Below are 12,771 nucleotides of genomic sequence, written 5' to 3'. Positions count from 1 at the left end.
GCTGTTGCTAGGGAACGAACTGAATTGTCGTTTGTTATCCACAAGGAGTCCACGCCTCAGCGTCAAAATGTTTACATCCAGCTATGGCAAGGTACAGCTTTGACCTTTCTCCTCCCCTGTTATGAGTAAAATATGATGCAAACAGCAATGAATAGTCAGTTTCGAGCTGTGCGCCATGCCAGTCTGTAGGCGCAAATATGCTCGCAAACAGAGAACACCACTGAGTCCGGATTCAGCACGAAATGCCAGAGGAGAGGGAGTAAATCTGACACTTATCGAGCAAATCCGGTGTGGTCTAGTGGCTAGGATACCTGGCTTTCACCCAGGAGGCCAGGGTTCGATTCCCGGTACCGGAAGCGAAGTTTTTGCGCACACGACCCTCCATGTTTTGGCCCTCCAACCCTCGTTTGTCGCCCTCCTTCCGGAGCTTCAACCGAGCGTAATCGGGGAAAAAAGGCACGAGATGCAATTACTGTCAGCACCGGGATAAAGGGAGAAGAGGCACTGGTCCGCTGTTGGGCTGCTACCAGCGTCAGTGGCAAGTCGGTGAAGTCGCCAGTTGCGCCAGAAGCCAGCAATTACGCGTTCCAGTTATTCACATTGCCTGCAGCTGCTCCATCCCCCAACAAGTGTGAGCCCGGATAGCTCAGTCGGTAGAGCATTAGGCTTTTAACCTAAGGGTCCAGGGTTCGAGTCCCTGTCCGGGCGAAGATTTTAACGCTTCCGTAATGGCTCGTCTCGTAGCGCTGGTAGCCCTGCCGTAATCAGTGCACGGAGTTCGTTTCCTGTCAACATACTGCGCAGAACGGTTTGAGTTTTCACGATTCGAGGGAACATTTTGGCTGCGAGCAGTCGTGGCCGAGTGGTTAAGCCGTCTGACTAGAAATCAGATTCCCTCTGGGAGCGTAAGTTCGAGTCCTACCGACTGCGTCTCTTTTTTTTATTTTTTTGTTTAAGAAGAAGGAGCAGAAAATTTCGCAGTTTGCCTGTCGTTTTGGTACTTCGCTACACCTCACCTCTCACAGCCGTTTATATCGCCTGTCCTCTTGATAAGGGCGAATTCCAAGCGTCAGCTTTCGCGTCAGCCGAGCAAAGTCGGGACAAGTCGGGACATACTACAGGATGGCCTGCGTGGAGCAACGACGGAAAGAAAACGTTAATTTAACAGCACGTGGCTCACATACTCATACGTAAAAATTTGCGCCCGTTGCGGTGGCCGGGAATCGAACCCGGATCAACTGCTTGGAAGGCAACTATGCTCACCATTACACCACCACCGCACAGCCGCTGCCCGTGACGCCGCGCTGTGTCGGCTTCCCGCCCGCCGGCAGCGGCCCACGGTGATAGTAGCTGTAGGCGCTTTACGAGGTAGGAGGGTGCATCCACACGCGTTCGGGCAGCGCCTCCACGCACGCTGCGTCTTTGGGCAAGACTCGTCGCCGCGGCCGCAAGGTTACTCACACGATAGTGATGAGCGGTCGCTTTAAGGCAGTGTAGTGGGGGACTCCGCGTGTGTAGCACTTTTTTCGGTTGTATCCGGCGTCGTTGGGTGGCAATCCCACTTTCCCTGCAGACAGCTACTCTGGAATATGCTCGGGAAGCACGGTCGACCGCCCCCAACAAATGCAACTAAAAAAATGAGAACAACAACAAAAAAAGCGGCAGGTTGTTCGCCTACCACGCGGGCGGCCCGGGTTCGATTCCCGGCCGATGCATCGTTTTGCTGTTCTCGCTATAATGCTGCCGCGCCGATTGCTCGTTTGAGCTGCGTCAGCCTCAGAAATGTATAGCAGGATTCGCTGTGAGAAGAACCAAACACGCAGCACGCAAGAGACCGTACTTGGACGGACGCGTGCTATTTCTGAACTCTAGCGTCAGCCTGGCCCTACAGGCCGCTGTGTTCAGGTGCCGCAAGGGCGATGTACTGTAACCTCAGGCAGTGCTGCTTTCCGTTGGAAAAGCCGCGGCAGCAGTTTAATCTAGCAATTCGGGAAAGCACGTGTAGCAACACAACAGATTCTTGAGAAAGCGCAAACTGTCTATCTCTAATATGCGAGGCTTACCAAGTTTCCTGGGACGTTGGTTGCAGACGTGCCTCGGTAGCGCAGTGGGCAGCGCGTAAGTCTCATAATCTTAAGGTCGTGAGTTCGATCCTCACCCGGGGCATATAATTTGCTGTACATCATGGCTGAATTAACGGCGTTGCTGTTGCTAGGGAACGAACTGAATTGTCGTTTGTTATCCACAAGGAGTCCACGCCTCAGCGTCAAAATGTTTACATCCAGCTATGGCAAGGTACAGCTTTGACCTTTCTCCTCCCCTGTTATGAGTAAAATATGATGCAAACAGCAATGAATAGTCAGTTTCGAGCTGTGCGCCATGCCAGTCTGTAGGCGCAAATATGCTCGCAAACAGAGAACACCACTGAGTCCGGATTCAGCACGAAATGCCAGAGGAGAGGGAGTAAATCTGACACTTATCGAGCAAATCCGGTGTGGTCTAGTGGCTAGGATACCTGGCTTTCACCCAGGAGGCCAGGGTTCGATTCCCGGTACCGGAAGCGAAGTTTTTGCGCACACGACCCTCCATGTTTTGGCCCTCCAACCCTCGTTTGTCGCCCTCCTTCCGGAGCTTCAACCGAGCGTAATCGGGGAAAAAAGGCACGAGATGCAATTACTGTCAGCACCGGGATAAAGGGAGAAGAGGCACTGGTCCGCTGTTGGGCTGCTACCAGCGTCAGTGGCAAGTCGGTGAAGTCGCCAGTTGCGCCAGAAGCCAGCAATTACGCGTTCCAGTTATTCACATTGCCTGCAGCTGCTCCATCCCCCAACAAGTGTGAGCCCGGATAGCTCAGTCGGTAGAGCATTAGGCTTTTAACCTAAGGGTCCAGGGTTCGAGTCCCTGTCCGGGCGAAGATTTTAACGCTTCCGTAATGGCTCGTCTCGTAGCGCTGGTAGCCCTGCCGTAATCAGTGCACGGAGTTCGTTTCCTGTCAACATACTGCGCAGAACGGTTTGAGTTTTCACGATTCGAGGGAACTTTTTGGCTGCGAGCAGTCGTGGCCGAGTGGTTAAGGCGTCTGACTAGAAATCAGATTCCCTCTGGGAGCGTAGGTTCGAGTCCTACCGACTGCGTCTCTTTTTTTTATTTTTTTGTTTAAGAAGAAGGAGCAGAAAATTTCGCAGTTTGCCTGTCGTTTTGGTACTTCGCTACACCTCACCTCTCACAGCCGTTTATATCGCCTGTCCTCTTGATAAGGGCGAATTCCAAGCGTCAGCTTTCGCGTCAGCCGAGCAAAGTCGGGACAAGTCGGGACATACTACAGGATGGCCTGCGTGGAGCAACGACGGAAAGAAAACGTTAATTTAACAGCACGTGGCTCACATACTCATACGTAAAAATTTGCGCCCGTTGCGGTGGCCGGGAATCGAACCCGGATCAACTGCTTGGAAGGCAACTATGCTCACCATTACACCACCACCGCACAGCCGCTGCCCGTGACGCCGCGCTGTGTCGGCTTCCCGCCCGCCGGCAGCGGCCCACGGTGATAGTAGCTGTAGGCGCTTTACGAGGTAGGAGGGTGCATCCACACGCGTTCGGGCAGCGCCTCCACGCACGCTGCGTCTTTGGGCAAGACTCGTCGCCGCGGCCGCAAGGTTACTCACACGATAGTGATGAGCGGTCGCTTTAAGGCAGTGTAGTGGGGGACTCCGCGTGTGTAGCACTTTTTTCGGTTGTATCCGGCGTCGTTGGGTGGCAATCCCACTTTCCCTGCAGACAGCTACTCTGGAATATGCTCGGGAAGCACGGTCGACCGCCCCCAACAAATGCAACTAAAAAAATGAGAACAACAACAAAAAAAGCGGCAGGTTGTTCGCCTACCACGCGGGCGGCCCGGGTTCGATTCCCGGCCGATGCATCGTTTTGCTGTTCTCGCTATAATGCTGCCGCGCCGATTGCTCGTTTGAGCTGCGTCAGCCTCAGAAATGTATAGCAGGATTCGCTGTGAGAAGAACCAAACACGCAGCACGCAAGAGACCGTACTTGGACGGACGCGTGCTATTTCTGAACTCTAGCGTCAGCCTGGCCCTACAGGCCGCTGTGTTCAGGTGCCGCAAGGGCGATGTACTGTAACCTCAGGCAGTGCTGCTTTCCGTTGGAAAAGCCGCGGCAGCAGTTTAATCTAGCAATTCGGGAAAGCACGTGTAGCAACACAACAGATTCTTGAGAAAGCGCAAACTGTCTATCTCTAATATGCGAGGCTTACCAAGTTTCCTGGGACGTTGGTTGCAGACGTGCCTCGGTAGCGCAGTGGGCAGCGCGTAAGTCTCATAATCTTAAGGTCGTGAGTTCGATCCTCACCCGGGGCATATAATTTGCTGTACATCATGGCTGAATTAACGGCGTTGCTGTTGCTAGGGAACGAACTGAATTGTCGTTTGTTATCCACAAGGAGTCCACGCCTCAGCGTCAAAATGTTTACATCCAGCTATGGCAAGGTACAGCTTTGACCTTTCTCCTCCCCTGTTATGAGTAAAATATGATGCAAACAGCAATGAATAGTCAGTTTCGAGCTGTGCGCCATGCCAGTCTGTAGGCGCAAATATGCTCGCAAACAGAGAACACCACTGAGTCCGGATTCAGCACGAAATGCCAGAGGAGAGGGAGTAAATCTGACACTTATCGAGCAAATCCGGTGTGGTCTAGTGGCTAGGATACCTGGCTTTCACCCAGGAGGCCAGGGTTCGATTCCCGGTACCGGAAGCGAAGTTTTTGCGCACACGACCCTCCATGTTTTGGCCCTCCAACCCTCGTTTGTCGCCCTCCTTCCGGAGCTTCAACCGAGCGTAATCGGGGAAAAAAGGCACGAGATGCAATTACTGTCAGCACCGGGATAAAGGGAGAAGAGGCACTGGTCCGCTGTTGGGCTGCTACCAGCGTCAGTGGCAAGTCGGTGAAGTCGCCAGTTGCGCCAGAAGCCAGCAATTACGCGTTCCAGTTATTCACATTGCCTGCAGCTGCTCCATCCCCCAACAAGTGTGAGCCCGGATAGCTCAGTCGGTAGAGCATTAGGCTTTTAACCTAAGGGTCCAGGGTTCGAGTCCCTGTCCGGGCGAAGATTTTAACGCTTCCGTAATGGCTCGTCTCGTAGCGCTGGTAGCCCTGCCGTAATCAGTGCACGGAGTTCGTTTCCTGTCAACATACTGCGCAGAACGGTTTGAGTTTTCACGATTCGAGGGAACTTTTGGCTGCGAGCAGTCGTGGCCGAGTGGTTAAGGCGTCTGACTAGAAATCTGATTCCCTCTGGGAGCGTAGGTTCGAGTCCTACCGACTGCGTCTCTTTTTTTTATTTTTTTGTTTAAGAAGAAGGAGCAGAAAATTTCGCAGTTTGCCTGTCGTTTTGGTACTTCGCTACACCTCACCTCTCACAGCCCTTTATATCGCCTGTCCTCTTGATAAGGGCGAATTCCAAGCGTCAGCTTTCGCGTCAGCCGAGCAAAGTCGGGACAAGTCGGGACATACTACAGGATGGCCTGCGTGGAGCAACGACGGAAAGAAAACGTTAATTTAACAGCACGTGGCTCACATACTCATACGTAAAAATTTGCGCCCGTTGCGGTGGCCGGGAATCGAACCCGGATCAACTGCTTGGAAGGCAACTATGCTCACCATTACACCACCACCGCACAGCCGCTGCCCGTGACGCCGCGCTGTGTCGGCTTCCCGCCCGCCGGCAGCGGCCCACGGTGATAGTAGCTGTAGGCGCTTTACGAGGTAGGAGGGTGCATCCACACGCGTTCGGGCAGCGCCTCCACGCACGCTGCGTCTTTGGGCAAGACTCGTCGCCGCGGCCGCAAGGTTACTCACACGATAGTGATGAGCGGTCGCTTTAAGGCAGTGTAGTGGGGGACTCCGCGTGTGTAGCACTTTTTTCGGTTGTATCCGGCGTCGTTGGGTGGCAATCCCACTTTCCCTGCAGACAGCTACTCTGGAATATGCTCGGGAAGCACGGTCGACCGCCCCCAACAAATGCAACTAAAAAAATGAGAACAACAACAAAAAAAGCGGCAGGTTGTTCGCCTACCACGCGGGCGGCCCGGGTTCGATTCCCGGCCGATGCATCGTTTTGCTGTTCTCGCTATAATGCTGCCGCGCCGATTGCTCGTTTGAGCTGCGTCAGCCTCAGAAATGTATAGCAGGATTCGCTGTGAGAAGAACCAAACACGCAGCACGCAAGAGACCGTACTTGGACGGACGCGTGCTATTTCTGAACTCTAGCGTCAGCCTGGCCCTACAGGCCGCTGTGTTCAGGTGCCGCAAGGGCGATGTACTGTAACCTCAGGCAGTGCTGCTTTCCGTTGGAAAAGCCGCGGCAGCAGTTTAATCTAGCAATTCGGGAAAGCACGTGTAGCAACACAACAGATTCTTGAGAAAGCGCAAACTGTCTATCTCTAATATGCGAGGCTTACCAAGTTTCCTGGGACGTTGGTTGCAGACGTGCCTCGGTAGCGCAGTGGGCAGCGCGTAAGTCTCATAATCTTAAGGTCGTGAGTTCGATCCTCACCCGGGGCATATAATTTGCTGTACATCATGGCTGAATTAACGGCGTTGCTGTTGCTAGGGAACGAACTGAATTGTCGTTTGTTATCCACAAGGAGTCCACGCCTCAGCGTCAAAATGTTTACATCCAGCTATGGCAAGGTACAGCTTTGACCTTTCTCCTCCCCTGTTATGAGTAAAATATGATGCAAACAGCAATGAATAGTCAGTTTCGAGCTGTGCGCCATGCCAGTCTGTAGGCGCAAATATGCTCGCAAACAGAGAACACCACTGAGTCCGGATTCAGCACGAAATGCCAGAGGAGAGGGAGTAAATCTGACACTTATCGAGCAAATCCGGTGTGGTCTAGTGGCTAGGATACCTGGCTTTCACCCAGGAGGCCAGGGTTCGATTCCCGGTACCGGAAGCGAAGTTTTTGCGCACACGACCCTCCATGTTTTGGCCCTCCAACCCTCGTTTGTCGCCCTCCTTCCGGAGCTTCAACCGAGCGTAATCGGGGAAAAAAGGCACGAGATGCAATTACTGTCAGCACCGGGATAAAGGGAGAAGAGGCACTGGTCCGCTGTTGGGCTGCTACCAGCGTCAGTGGCAAGTCGGTGAAGTCGCCAGTTGCGCCAGAAGCCAGCAATTACGCGTTCCAGTTATTCACATTGCCTGCAGCTGCTCCATCCCCCAACAAGTGTGAGCCCGGATAGCTCAGTCGGTAGAGCATTAGGCTTTTAACCTAAGGGTCCAGGGTTCGAGTCCCTGTCCGGGCGAAGATTTTAACGCTTCCGTAATGGCTCGTCTCGTAGCGCTGGTAGCCCTGCCGTAATCAGTGCACGGAGTTCGTTTCCTGTCAACATACTGCGCAGAACGGTTTGAGTTTTCACGATTCGAGGGAACTTTTGGCTGCGAGCAGTCGTGGCCGAGTGGTTAAGGCGTCTGACTAGAAATCTGATTCCCTCTGGGAGCGTAGGTTCGAGTCCTACAGACTGCGTCTCTTTTTTTTATTTTTTTGTTTAAGAAGAAGGAGCAGAAAATTTCGCAGTTTGCCTGTCGTTTTGGTACTTCGCTACACCTCACCTCTCACAGCCCTTTATATCGCCTGTCCTCTTGATAAGGGCGAATTCCAAGCGTCAGCTTTCGCGTCAGCCGAGCAAAGTCGGGACAAGTCGGGACATACTACAGGATGGCCTGCGTGGAGCAACGACGGAAAGAAAACGTTAATTTAACAGCACGTGGCTCACATACTCATACGTAAAAATTTGCGCCCGTTGCGGTGGCCGGGAATCGAACCCGGATCAACTGCTTGGAAGGCAACTATGCTCACCATTACACCACCACCGCACAGCCGCTGCCCGTGACGCCGCGCTGTGTCGGCTTCCCGCCCGCCGGCAGCGGCCCACGGTGATAGTAGCTGTAGGCGCTTTACGAGGTAGGAGGGTGCATCCACACGCGTTCGGGCAGCGCCTCCACGCACGCTGCGTCTTTGGGCAAGACTCGTCGCCGCGGCCGCAAGGTTACTCACGCGATAGTGATGAGCGGTCGCTTTAAGGCAGTGTAGTGGGGGACTCCGCGTGTGTAGCACTTTTTTCGGTTGTATCCGGCGTCGTTGGGTGGCAATCCCACTTTCCCTGCAGACAGCTACTCTGGAATATGCTCGGGAAGCACGGTCGACCGCCCCCAACAAATGCAACTAAAAAAATGAGAACAACAACAAAAAAAGCGGCAGGTTGTTCGCCTACCACGCGGGCGGCCCGGGTTCGATTCCCGGCCGATGCATCGTTTTGCTGTTCTCGCTATAATGCTGCCGCGCCGATTGCTCGTTTGAGCTGCGTCAGCCTCAGAAATGTATAGCAGGATTCGCTGTGAGAAGAACCAAACACGCAGCACGCAAGAGACCGTACTTGGACGGACGCGTGCTATTTCTGAACTCTAGCGTCAGCCTGGCCCTACAGGCCGCTGTGTTCAGGTGCCGCAAGGGCGATGTACTGTAACCTCAGGCAGTGCTGCTTTCCGTTGGAAAAGCCGCGGCAGCAGTTTAATCTAGCAATTCGGGAAAGCACGTGTAGCAACACAACAGATTCTTGAGAAAGCGCAAACTGTCTATCTCTAATATGCGAGGCTTACCAAGTTTCCTGGGACGTTGGTTGCAGACGTGCCTCGGTAGCGCAGTGGGCAGCGCGTAAGTCTCATAATCTTAAGGTCGTGAGTTCGATCCTCACCCGGGGCATATAATTTGCTGTACATCATGGCTGAATTAACGGCGTTGCTGTTGCTAGGGAACGAACTGAATTGTCGTTTGTTATCCACAAGGAGTCCACGCCTCAGCGTCAAAATGTTTACATCCAGCTATGGCAAGGTACAGCTTTGACCTTTCTCCTCCCCTGTTATGAGTAAAATATGATGCAAACAGCAATGAATAGTCAGTTTCGAGCTGTGCGCCATGCCAGTCTGTAGGCGCAAATATGCTCGCAAACAGAGAACACCACTGAGTCCGGATTCAGCACGAAATGCCAGAGGAGAGGGAGTAAATCTGACACTTATCGAGCAAATCCGGTGTGGTCTAGTGGCTAGGATACCTGGCTTTCACCCAGGAGGCCAGGGTTCGATTCCCGGTACCGGAAGCGAAGTTTTTGCGCACACGACCCTCCATGTTTTGGCCCTCCAACCCTCGTTTGTCGCCCTCCTTCCGGAGCTTCAACCGAGCGTAATCGGGGAAAAAAGGCACGAGATGCAATTACTGTCAGCACCGGGATAAAGGGAGAAGAGGCACTGGTCCGCTGTTGGGCTGCTACCAGCGTCAGTGGCAAGTCGGTGAAGTCGCCAGTTGCGCCAGAAGCCAGCAATTACGCGTTCCAGTTATTCACATTGCCTGCAGCTGCTCCATCCCCCAACAAGTGTGAGCCCGGATAGCTCAGTCGGTAGAGCATTAGGCTTTTAACCTAAGGGTCCAGGGTTCGAGTCCCTGTCCGGGCGAAGATTTTAACGCTTCCGTAATGGCTCGTCTCGTAGCGCTGGTAGCCCTGCCGTAATCAGTGCACGGAGTTCGTTTCCTGTCAACATACTGCGCAGAACGGTTTGAGTTTTCACGATTCGAGGGAACTTTTGGCTGCGAGCAGTCGTGGCCGAGTGGTTAAGGCGTCTGACTAGAAATCTGATTCCCTCTGGGAGCGTAGGTTCGAGTCCTACCGACTGCGTCTCTTTTTTTTATTTTTTTGTTTAAGAAGAAGGAGCAGAAAATTTCGCAGTTTGCCTGTCGTTTTGGTACTTCGCTACACCTCACCTCTCACAGCCCTTTATATCGCCTGTCCTCTTGATAAGGGCGAATTCCAAGCGTCAGCTTTCGCGTCAGCCGAGCAAAGTCGGGACAAGTCGGGACATACTACAGGATGGCCTGCGTGGAGCAACGACGGAAAGAAAACGTTAATTTAACAGCACGTGGCTCACATACTCATACGTAAAAATTTGCGCCCGTTGCGGTGGCCGGGAATCGAACCCGGATCAACTGCTTGGAAGGCAACTATGCTCACCATTACACCACCACCGCACAGCCGCTGCCCGTGACGCCGCGCTGTGTCGGCTTCCCGCCCGCCGGCAGCGGCCCACGGTGATAGTAGCTGTAGGCGCTTTACGAGGTAGGAGGGTGCATCCACACGCGTTCGGGCAGCGCCTCCACGCACGCTGCGTCTTTGGGCAAGACTCGTCGCCGCGGCCGCAAGGTTACTCACACGATAGTGATGAGCGGTCGCTTTAAGGCAGTGTAGTGGGGGACTCCGCGTGTGTAGCACTTTTTTCGGTTGTATCCGGCGTCGTTGGGTGGCAATCCCACTTTCCCTGCAGACAGCTACTCTGGAATATGCTCGGGAAGCACGGTCGACCGCCCCCAACAAATGCAACTAAAAAAATGAGAACAACAACAAAAAAAGCGGCAGGTTGTTCGCCTACCACGCGGGCGGCCCGGGTTCGATTCCCGGCCGATGCATCGTTTTGCTGTTCTCGCTATAATGCTGCCGCGCCGATTGCTCGTTTGAGCTGCGTCAGCCTCAGAAATGTATAGCAGGATTCGCTGTGAGAAGAACCAAACACGCAGCACGCAAGAGACCGTACTTGGACGGACGCGTGCTATTTCTGAACTCTAGCGTCAGCCTGGCCCTACAGGCCGCTGTGTTCAGGTGCCGCAAGGGCGATGTACTGTAACCTCAGGCAGTGCTGCTTTCCGTTGGAAAAGCCGCGGCAGCAGTTTAATCTAGCAATTCGGGAAAGCACGTGTAGCAACACAACAGATTCTTGAGAAAGCGCAAACTGTCTATCTCTAATATGCGAGGCTTACCAAGTTTCCTGGGACGTTGGTTGCAGACGTGCCTCGGTAGCGCAGTGGGCAGCGCGTAAGTCTCATAATCTTAAGGTCGTGAGTTCGATCCTCACCCGGGGCATATAATTTGCTGTACATCATGGCTGAATTAACGGCGTTGCTGTTGCTAGGGAACGAACTGAATTGTCGTTTGTTATCCACAAGGAGTCCACGCCTCAGCGTCAAAATGTTTACATCCAGCTATGGCAAGGTACAGCTTTGACCTTTCTCCTCCCCTGTTATGAGTAAAATATGATGCAAACAGCAATGAATAGTCAGTTTCGAGCTGTGCGCCATGCCAGTCTGTAGGCGCAAATATGCTCGCAAACAGAGAACACCACTGAGTCCGGATTCAGCACGAAATGCCAGAGGAGAGGGAGTAAATCTGACACTTATCGAGCAAATCCGGTGTGGTCTAGTGGCTAGGATACCTGGCTTTCACCCAGGAGGCCAGGGTTCGATTCCCGGTACCGGAAGCGAAGTTTTTGCGCACACGACCCTCCATGTTTTGGCCCTCCAACCCTCGTTTGTCGCCCTCCTTCCGGAGCTTCAACCGAGCGTAATCGGGGAAAAAAGGCACGAGATGCAATTACTGTCAGCACCGGGATAAAGGGAGAAGAGGCACTGGTCCGCTGTTGGGCTGCTACCAGCGTCAGTGGCAAGTCGGTGAAGTCGCCAGTTGCGCCAGAAGCCAGCAATTACGCGTTCCAGTTATTCACATTGCCTGCAGCTGCTCCATCCCCCAACAAGTGTGAGCCCGGATAGCTCAGTCGGTAGAGCATTAGGCTTTTAACCTAAGGGTCCAGGGTTCGAGTCCCTGTCCGGGCGAAGATTTTAACGCTTCCGTAATGGCTCGTCTCGTAGCGCTGGTAGCCCTGCCGTAATCAGTGCACGGAGTTCGTTTCCTGTCAACATACTGCGCAGAACGGTTTGAGTTTTCACGATTCGAGGGAACTTTTGGCTGCGAGCAGTCGTGGCCGAGTGGTTAAGGCGTCTGACTAGAAATCTGATTCCCTCTGGGAGCGTAGGTTCGAGTCCTACAGACTGCGTCTCTTTTTTTTATTTTTTTGTTTAAGAAGAAGGAGCAGAAAATTTCGCAGTTTGCCTGTCGTTTTGGTACTTCGCTACACCTCACCTCTCACAGCCCTTTATATCGCCTGTCCTCTTGATAAGGGCGAATTCCAAGCGTCAGCTTTCGCGTCAGCCGAGCAAAGTCGGGACAAGTCGGGACATACTACAGGATGGCCTGCGTGGAGCAACGACGGAAAGAAAACGTTAATTTAACAGCACGTGGCTCACATACTCATACGTAAAAATTTGCGCCCGTTGCGGTGGCCGGGAATCGAACCCGGATCAACTGCTTGGAAGGCAACTATGCTCACCATTACACCACCACCGCACAGCCGCTGCCCGTGACGCCGCGCTGTGTCGGCTTCCCGCCCGCCGGCAGCGGCCCACGGTGATAGTAGCTGTAGGCGCTTTACGAGGTAGGAGGGTGCATCCACACGCGTTCGGGCAGCGCCTCCACGCACGCTGCGTCTTTGGGCAAGACTCGTCGCCGCGGCCGCAAGGTTACTCACGCGATAGTGATGAGCGGTCGCTTTAAGGCAGTGTAGTGGGGGACTCCGCGTGTGTAGCACTTTTTTCGGTTGTATCCGGCGTCGTTGGGTGGCAATCCCACTTTCCCTGCAGACAGCTACTCTGGAATATGCTCGGGAAGCACGGTCGACCGCCCCCAACAAATGCAACTAAAAAAATGAGAACAACAACAAAAAAAGCGGCAGGTTGTTCGCCTACCACGCGGGCGGCCCGGGTTCGATTCCCGGCCGATGCATCGTTTTGCTGTTCTCGCTATAATGCTGCCGCGCCGATTG

General features: G+C 53.6%; 29 non-coding genes across 29 annotated transcripts; 23 read left to right on the top strand and 6 right to left on the bottom strand.

Moving 5' to 3' along the window:
- The first annotated feature begins 284 nt into the window (after positions 1-284).
- On the top strand, positions 285-356 carry Trnae-uuc (transfer RNA glutamic acid (anticodon UUC)). Its single transcript has one exon. It is a non-coding gene; the product is annotated as a tRNA-Glu (tRNA).
- Positions 357-635: 279 nt separating this feature from the next.
- On the top strand, positions 636-708 carry Trnak-uuu (transfer RNA lysine (anticodon UUU)). The gene has a single exon. It is a non-coding gene; the product is annotated as a tRNA-Lys (tRNA).
- Positions 709-848: 140 nt separating this feature from the next.
- On the top strand, positions 849-930 carry Trnas-aga (transfer RNA serine (anticodon AGA)). Its single transcript has one exon. It is a non-coding gene; the product is annotated as a tRNA-Ser (tRNA).
- A 278-nt stretch (positions 931-1,208) lies between these two features.
- On the bottom strand, positions 1,209-1,280 carry Trnag-ucc (transfer RNA glycine (anticodon UCC)). The gene has a single exon. It is a non-coding gene; the product is annotated as a tRNA-Gly (tRNA).
- Positions 1,281-2,093: 813 nt separating this feature from the next.
- On the top strand, positions 2,094-2,166 carry Trnam-cau (transfer RNA methionine (anticodon CAU)). Its single transcript has one exon. It is a non-coding gene; the product is annotated as a tRNA-Met (tRNA).
- Positions 2,167-2,488: 322 nt separating this feature from the next.
- Positions 2,489-2,560, top strand: Trnae-uuc (transfer RNA glutamic acid (anticodon UUC)). Its single transcript has one exon. It is a non-coding gene; the product is annotated as a tRNA-Glu (tRNA).
- A 279-nt stretch (positions 2,561-2,839) lies between these two features.
- Trnak-uuu (transfer RNA lysine (anticodon UUU)) lies at positions 2,840-2,912 on the top strand. Its single transcript has one exon. It is a non-coding gene; the product is annotated as a tRNA-Lys (tRNA).
- Positions 2,913-3,052: 140 nt separating this feature from the next.
- Trnas-aga (transfer RNA serine (anticodon AGA)) lies at positions 3,053-3,134 on the top strand. Its single transcript has one exon. It is a non-coding gene; the product is annotated as a tRNA-Ser (tRNA).
- A 278-nt stretch (positions 3,135-3,412) lies between these two features.
- Positions 3,413-3,484, bottom strand: Trnag-ucc (transfer RNA glycine (anticodon UCC)). The gene has a single exon. It is a non-coding gene; the product is annotated as a tRNA-Gly (tRNA).
- Positions 3,485-4,297: 813 nt separating this feature from the next.
- Trnam-cau (transfer RNA methionine (anticodon CAU)) lies at positions 4,298-4,370 on the top strand. The gene has a single exon. It is a non-coding gene; the product is annotated as a tRNA-Met (tRNA).
- A 322-nt stretch (positions 4,371-4,692) lies between these two features.
- Positions 4,693-4,764, top strand: Trnae-uuc (transfer RNA glutamic acid (anticodon UUC)). The gene has a single exon. It is a non-coding gene; the product is annotated as a tRNA-Glu (tRNA).
- A 279-nt stretch (positions 4,765-5,043) lies between these two features.
- Positions 5,044-5,116, top strand: Trnak-uuu (transfer RNA lysine (anticodon UUU)). Its single transcript has one exon. It is a non-coding gene; the product is annotated as a tRNA-Lys (tRNA).
- A 139-nt stretch (positions 5,117-5,255) lies between these two features.
- On the top strand, positions 5,256-5,337 carry Trnas-aga (transfer RNA serine (anticodon AGA)). The gene has a single exon. It is a non-coding gene; the product is annotated as a tRNA-Ser (tRNA).
- Positions 5,338-5,615: 278 nt separating this feature from the next.
- On the bottom strand, positions 5,616-5,687 carry Trnag-ucc (transfer RNA glycine (anticodon UCC)). Its single transcript has one exon. It is a non-coding gene; the product is annotated as a tRNA-Gly (tRNA).
- Positions 5,688-6,500: 813 nt separating this feature from the next.
- Positions 6,501-6,573, top strand: Trnam-cau (transfer RNA methionine (anticodon CAU)). Its single transcript has one exon. It is a non-coding gene; the product is annotated as a tRNA-Met (tRNA).
- Positions 6,574-6,895: 322 nt separating this feature from the next.
- Trnae-uuc (transfer RNA glutamic acid (anticodon UUC)) lies at positions 6,896-6,967 on the top strand. Its single transcript has one exon. It is a non-coding gene; the product is annotated as a tRNA-Glu (tRNA).
- A 279-nt stretch (positions 6,968-7,246) lies between these two features.
- Positions 7,247-7,319, top strand: Trnak-uuu (transfer RNA lysine (anticodon UUU)). The gene has a single exon. It is a non-coding gene; the product is annotated as a tRNA-Lys (tRNA).
- A 139-nt stretch (positions 7,320-7,458) lies between these two features.
- On the top strand, positions 7,459-7,540 carry Trnas-aga (transfer RNA serine (anticodon AGA)). The gene has a single exon. It is a non-coding gene; the product is annotated as a tRNA-Ser (tRNA).
- Positions 7,541-7,818: 278 nt separating this feature from the next.
- Positions 7,819-7,890, bottom strand: Trnag-ucc (transfer RNA glycine (anticodon UCC)). The gene has a single exon. It is a non-coding gene; the product is annotated as a tRNA-Gly (tRNA).
- An 813-nt stretch (positions 7,891-8,703) lies between these two features.
- On the top strand, positions 8,704-8,776 carry Trnam-cau (transfer RNA methionine (anticodon CAU)). The gene has a single exon. It is a non-coding gene; the product is annotated as a tRNA-Met (tRNA).
- A 322-nt stretch (positions 8,777-9,098) lies between these two features.
- Positions 9,099-9,170, top strand: Trnae-uuc (transfer RNA glutamic acid (anticodon UUC)). The gene has a single exon. It is a non-coding gene; the product is annotated as a tRNA-Glu (tRNA).
- Positions 9,171-9,449: 279 nt separating this feature from the next.
- Positions 9,450-9,522, top strand: Trnak-uuu (transfer RNA lysine (anticodon UUU)). The gene has a single exon. It is a non-coding gene; the product is annotated as a tRNA-Lys (tRNA).
- Positions 9,523-9,661: 139 nt separating this feature from the next.
- Trnas-aga (transfer RNA serine (anticodon AGA)) lies at positions 9,662-9,743 on the top strand. Its single transcript has one exon. It is a non-coding gene; the product is annotated as a tRNA-Ser (tRNA).
- A 278-nt stretch (positions 9,744-10,021) lies between these two features.
- Positions 10,022-10,093, bottom strand: Trnag-ucc (transfer RNA glycine (anticodon UCC)). Its single transcript has one exon. It is a non-coding gene; the product is annotated as a tRNA-Gly (tRNA).
- Positions 10,094-10,906: 813 nt separating this feature from the next.
- Trnam-cau (transfer RNA methionine (anticodon CAU)) lies at positions 10,907-10,979 on the top strand. Its single transcript has one exon. It is a non-coding gene; the product is annotated as a tRNA-Met (tRNA).
- A 322-nt stretch (positions 10,980-11,301) lies between these two features.
- Positions 11,302-11,373, top strand: Trnae-uuc (transfer RNA glutamic acid (anticodon UUC)). The gene has a single exon. It is a non-coding gene; the product is annotated as a tRNA-Glu (tRNA).
- A 279-nt stretch (positions 11,374-11,652) lies between these two features.
- Trnak-uuu (transfer RNA lysine (anticodon UUU)) lies at positions 11,653-11,725 on the top strand. Its single transcript has one exon. It is a non-coding gene; the product is annotated as a tRNA-Lys (tRNA).
- Positions 11,726-11,864: 139 nt separating this feature from the next.
- On the top strand, positions 11,865-11,946 carry Trnas-aga (transfer RNA serine (anticodon AGA)). Its single transcript has one exon. It is a non-coding gene; the product is annotated as a tRNA-Ser (tRNA).
- A 278-nt stretch (positions 11,947-12,224) lies between these two features.
- Positions 12,225-12,296, bottom strand: Trnag-ucc (transfer RNA glycine (anticodon UCC)). Its single transcript has one exon. It is a non-coding gene; the product is annotated as a tRNA-Gly (tRNA).
- Positions 12,297-12,771: the final 475 nt, after the last annotated feature.

Source organism: Schistocerca serialis, chromosome 4, assembly GCF_023864345.2.
Source record: "Schistocerca serialis cubense isolate TAMUIC-IGC-003099 chromosome 4, iqSchSeri2.2, whole genome shotgun sequence".
Lineage (NCBI taxonomy): Eukaryota > Metazoa > Arthropoda > Insecta > Orthoptera > Acrididae > Schistocerca > Schistocerca serialis.
This window is presented reverse-complemented; position numbering and strand designations above follow the sequence as displayed.